We start from the raw sequence: 6,068 nt of genomic DNA on the forward strand, positions 1-6,068 counted from the left end.
TAGTTCCCCACCTGGGCTCCCCACCTCATGTGCAGCACTTCCTGAGCTTTCCAGGAAGTCACCTTGGATCACACTTGCCCTTGACCTTCAGGCTTTATTTGACACTGTATCCCAATGAATAGAATTCTTGGGAATTCCAAGGACTGAGGGCACACAGACTGTGCCAGCATTCATCATCTCCCATCCAGAGACTTCTGTATGTGGGCAAGCTTCAGGTTTAGAAAGGGCATTACCATATTCCTTTATTATGATACATACTCAAGACGACAAGGCTGCTGTACAACTATTATTGGTTCATTCTACAAATAAAGAAATAAACACCTAGAAAATTTAATCCTAACAATCACCAAAGAAAAGAAATCCATGCTTTGAACTGGACTGTGAGATCACACTGAAAAGTTTAAGGATTGCAATTCTTTAAGTGAACATTAGGATAAATTAGGATAACATAAGGATAAATTAGGGATGAAACAAGTGCCCTCTTTTTGAGAGGTATTGGTAAAAGGATTCTGCCAGCATGATATCATCAGAATAGAACTCTGTGTCACTGGGGTGCTTAGATGAGTTCATCATCCTTGGTTACTCAGATTCCGCTTGTGAAAAAAAGATAAAGTGGGACTTCCCTGTTGGTCCTGTGGTTAGGACTCCATGCTTCCACTGAAGGGGCACAGTTTTGATCCCTGGTTGGGGAACGAGGATCCATCATAGGGTTGTTAGGTAGTTAGACTAAGAAAAAGGAGTCCAAGATGGCACTGGCTAAAAGACAAAGAGAGGAAAAGCCCACGAAAATGGAACAAAAGAAAATCCGAGGACCAGAGTGAGAACCTAAAGGGTTAAAGTGTGCCCCCCCCCACCCCCCACAGAAAAGAAGAGAGAATGCCTGCCACGACCAGAAGAACTAACATTGGTGTCTCTGAATGAATTCCCTATAAGTGTTCTCAATGCCTTGCGTATATTAGCTCCTTTAAACTGCATTATCTGTAAGATGTTTTCTCTTATCATGAAATATATTTGACTCATGAGGCACGTAAAGTACCGGGTGGTTCAATCACTCATTCAAACCACACAGCTGGTCCATGGCTAGTCGACAGAGCAGGAAAGGGACCCAGGTAATCTAGCTCCTCTTGATTAATACATGAAACCACTTCTTAACTGAAGGACCAGGCTTCCCTGGTGGCTCAGTGGTAAAGAATCTGCTTGCCAAGCAGGAGACTCAGTTTTGATCCGTGTCAGGAAAATTCCCTGGAGAAGGGAATGGCAACTCACTCTAATATTCTTGCCTGGGAAATTCCATAGACAGAAAAGTCTGGTGGGCTATAGTCCATGGGGTCATAAATTGCACAAGATTTAGCGACTAAACAGCAATAACAAATTGAAGGACAATGAAAGGATGGATCCATTGTTCCCAGTGCCACAAACAAGGTTGTACTGAGCATCACAGAACACTAACTGACTCATGTTACTATTAGGTGCTAAAGCATGTGCCCAGGATTGGAATAGTAGGTATCTTCTCAGAATAAGTAAAATCTCAATAGATTATCTATTGGCTTTTCAATGTAAAACAATACAAATTTCTTATTTTCCATTTCTAATAGTAGTATCTGTAGCAGGTTTCTTGTAAGAATATGGATATATGAGCCTTCAGCCTTTCCTCTCCCATTTCTGGTGTTCTTATATTTTGATTTATATCCTGACCTATACTGCTTATCACCATGACAGTTTTTTTAGTGGAGAGACTGTTGCTTATTACAGTCAAAAAAAATCTACCCATCCCCTATAGCTTTCCCTGGTGGCTCAGTCAGTAAAGAATCTGCCAGCCAGGCAGGAGACTGTCTGAAATGCATTGAGACAGGGGTTCAATACCTGGGTCAGAAAGATTCCCCTGGAGAAGGGAGTGACAACCCTCTCCAGTATTCTTGCCTGGAAAAATCGCATTGACAGAGGAGCCTGGTGGGCCAAGGTCCATGAGGTCACAAAATGTCAGACATGACTAAGTGACTAAACCACCACCACAGGCTCCTATATAAGTTTTAAAATTTTTATTTTAGTATAGTTGATTAACAATGTTGTGCTAGTTTTGGCTGTACAGCAAAGTGAATCAAACATACCTATCCATATATATCCTCTTTTTTGGATTTCCTTCCCCTTTTCGGCCACCATAGAGCATTGAGTTTCCTCTGCTAAATAGGGTTCTCATTATTTATCTGTTTTATACATAGTCTCAATAGTGTATGTGTCAATCTCAATCTCCAAATTCATCTCCCTTTCCCCCTAGATGGCCATGCATTTGTTCTTTACTTTTGTGTCTCTATTTATGCTTTGTAAATAAGATCATCTCTACCAATTTGGGTTTCCCTGGTGGCTCATATTGTAAAGAATCTGCCTGTACTGCAGGAGACTCAGGTTCTATCCCTGGATCAGGAAGACCACTTGGAGAATGGAATGGTTACCTACTCCAATATTCTTGCCTACAGAATTCCATGGACAGAGGAGCCTGGCAGGCTACAGTCCTGGGGAAAGCAAAGAGTCAGAAACAACTGAATGACTAACAATTTCACTTTCATACCAATTTAAGAAAGAGAGTTTTAAATAAACTGACTCTATGAAGTTTCTTGGCCCAAAGGAAAGACAAAATGAGTCTGGATGAAAAGAATGATCAAAGAAGATGGCAGACTAAGAAGAACCTGAGCTCATCTCCTCCCATGGGCACACCTATATTACACCTGTTTACAGAGAAACTGCTGATGAGAAAGACCCAAAGACTAGCAAAAAAGATCTTCTACAAATAAAGATACAAAGAAGGAACTACAACAAGATGGGTAGAAGGGGCTAAGGAACAGTATAAACAAGACTCATAAGCCAGGATAAGTGAAGTGAAGTGAAGTGAAGTCGCTCAGTTGTGTCCGACTCTTTGCGACCCCATGGACTATAGCCTATCAGGCTTCTCCATCCATGGGATTTTCCAGGCAAGAGTGCTGGAGTGGATTGCCATTTCCTTCTCCAGGGGATCTTCCCGACCCAGGAATTGAACCCAGGTCTCCCGCATTATAGGCAGATGCTTTACCATCTGAGCCACCAGGGAAGTCCCAGGATAAGTGACCCACAAACAAGAGGAAAACAACAGTCACAGAGTTTCTCCCCAAGAAACACAGGTACTAAGTCTCACATAGGGCACCCCAGCCTGGGGCTCCTGTACTAGAATGACCAGACCCCATAACATTTGGCTTTGAAGGCAGGCAAGGCTTACTTTTGGGAGAGTCAGATGTCTGTGGGATACTGACACTCCCTTCACACAGGTTGCACACAAAATCTCACAGGGCAGCACACTAATATGAAAGGAGCCTGGGTGAGATTCACCTGCTGATGTTGGTGAGCTTCCCGGAGAGGCAGGAGGCAACTGGGGCTCACCCACAGGGCATAGATTCTGGCAGCAGCCATTTTGGAAAACTAGCTCTACCACAGGGACACCGGTCCTGGCAAGTGTCACTGTGGAAACCTGCCTCTAGCTTATTAGTGTCTGGACACATAAGGCTCTCAGCTGACTTCTCAGGAGAAAATCTGCAGCCAAGAAGAGAGTACATATTTAAATAATGAAAGGGGAAAACCTAACAACCAGGAATACTCTCACCAGGAAAGCTTTCCTTCAGATATGATGGAGATATCAAAAGTTTTAGAGACAAGAAAATGATAAAATAATTCATCCCCACCAAACCAGCTTTACAAGAGATGATACAGGAACTTCTCTAAGTAGCAAAGAAAAGTCCACAACTAGAAATATGCATGAGAAAGGAAGAATCTCATTGATAAATGCAAATATACAGTAAAAGTGGTAAATCAAGCACATATAAAGCTGTTAGGAAGGTTAAAAGATGAAAGTAGTAAAATCATCTATATCCACAATAAGCAATTAAGGAAATGAAAAAGAAAAAGACACAAAACAGGTTAAAAAAACAGTAAATATGAGGGTGTGGAGTAAAAAGGAAAGGTTGTTTAAATGCGTTTGAGCTGAAGAGATAAGCAGCTTAAAATATCCTCTATATAGATTTCTACATATAAACCTCATGGTAGCCACAAACCAAACATCTATAATAGACACACACAAAAGAGAAAGAAACTTAACACTAAAGACAATAATTAAATGACAAGGAAGACAGCAAAAGGAGAAGCAAAGATCAAAAACGAACCTTTGGAAAACTCCACAAAACAATTAATGAAAAGGCAATAAATACATACATATCAATAATTACTTTGTTTATTTTACTCTGTATTTATTTGGCTGTGCTGGGTCTTAGTTGCAGGATGTGGGATCTAGTTCTCTATCTAGGGATCAAACCCAGGCTCCCTGCATTGGAAATGAGGAGTCTTAGCCACTGGATGACCAGGGAAGTTCCCTCTATAATTACTTTAAATGTAAATAGAATAAATGAACCAATCAAAAGACATAGAGAGGCTTATAAATATATTTATAATCCATAATATTGTATTGACATCCATGTATTTGCAAGGAAGAAATCTAGAAATTAAGACACTGTATGATAAGACTTGTTAGTCTTGGTAGTATGATCACAGGCATTTTTATTTTCACCTTTATCCTATTTGTCTGAATCTCCTCAATAAGCATCTTTCCCAGCACATCCCACTTAAGAGCTGGGTGACTTTTGTTGAGTCATGTCACTCCACGTTTTTCCTGAGAAAAACCCTATTTTCCTGATCTATTAAATCAGAACTACCAACATCAATATCAATATCATGGGATGGCTGTAAGATGAAAAACATTTAGAAAAATAGCCTAACAAATAGAAAATGCTCGTTAAATATTTGCTACCATAAAAGTCAATGTTTATTAAATATGCAATATTTGAAAATACTATGCTAAGAAAAAGTGTTCATAAACTACCTCCTGGGCAAATAGAAATCATTTTCATTCTACAGAAATCAAGATTCCTCCATGGCTCCTTCACATTCATGCAAAATAACCTTCCAGTGACCACTAGCTTCATTTTTGAGATCGGCAGGGCCAGTGGAAAAACCAGAGGAAACAGGAGATTCAGGTCTAATGAGCCCAGGGACCCGCTAGACCATCCACTTCCTTCCCCTTCTTGGTTCAGGCCACGCCCTTCCATGATTTGAGGCATCTAGCCACCGGGTCCCCACCTTCCTGCCTTCTCTTTGAGCACACAGCCCAGCAGACAGGATGTCACCATTGGAAGCATTCACATTTTTCTCCTTCTGGGCTTGTGAGTCACTCCCTGACCATTTCACTTTAGAAGAATGGGCAAAGAAATTCTTGGATATTTTTTACATTATCAGAGGTTCATTAGAAATTCTCTTCTTTTATTTACAGTTGGACATGGGTTATCAAAAGTGGAGCAGGCCCAGATCTCCCTTTCCACAGAAGCAAAGAAAAGTATTGACATACATTGCAAGATAGAGAGCACAAATTTTGGGTCAGAGGCCGTTCACTGGTACCGAGTTAAATTGAATCAGGCTTTGGAGCATCTGGTTTATGTGACCTCAACCACAACTGCAGCTCGAAAACAAGTAGATGGGAAGAACAAAATTGAGGCAAGAAAAGATGCTCGAATGTTCACTTCGACCCTTACGGTACATTTTGTAGAAAAAGAAGATGTGGGCATTTACTACTGTGCTGGCTGGAGCTCACGGTAGTAGAACTGTGGAGATAACCCGCACAAGATCCCCTCCCTGGGTCTGTGCCCACCCACATCCTTCCCACCAGCAGCAACCACACACCAGTTCCCCACCTGGGCTCCCTGCCTCAGCCTCACCTCATGTGCAGCACTTCCTGAGCTTTCTAGGAAGTCATCTTGGATCACGCTTGCACATGACCTTCCAGAGGACCCCAAAAGCTGTGCTTCCAAAGCTTTTTTTTTTTTGACGCTGTATTTCTATGAATTGAAATCTTGTCTGAGGGCACACAGGCTGTGCTACCATTCATCATCTCCCCATCCAGAGACTTCTGTATGTGGGCAAGCTTCAGGTTGAAAGAGGATATTACCATGTGCCATTATTACAACATACCCTTAAGACGAAATGCTGTTAAGTGTAAG

The sequence above is a fragment of the Bubalus bubalis genome, chromosome 8, assembly GCF_019923935.1.
Source record: "Bubalus bubalis isolate 160015118507 breed Murrah chromosome 8, NDDB_SH_1, whole genome shotgun sequence".
NCBI lineage: Eukaryota > Metazoa > Chordata > Mammalia > Artiodactyla > Bovidae > Bubalus > Bubalus bubalis.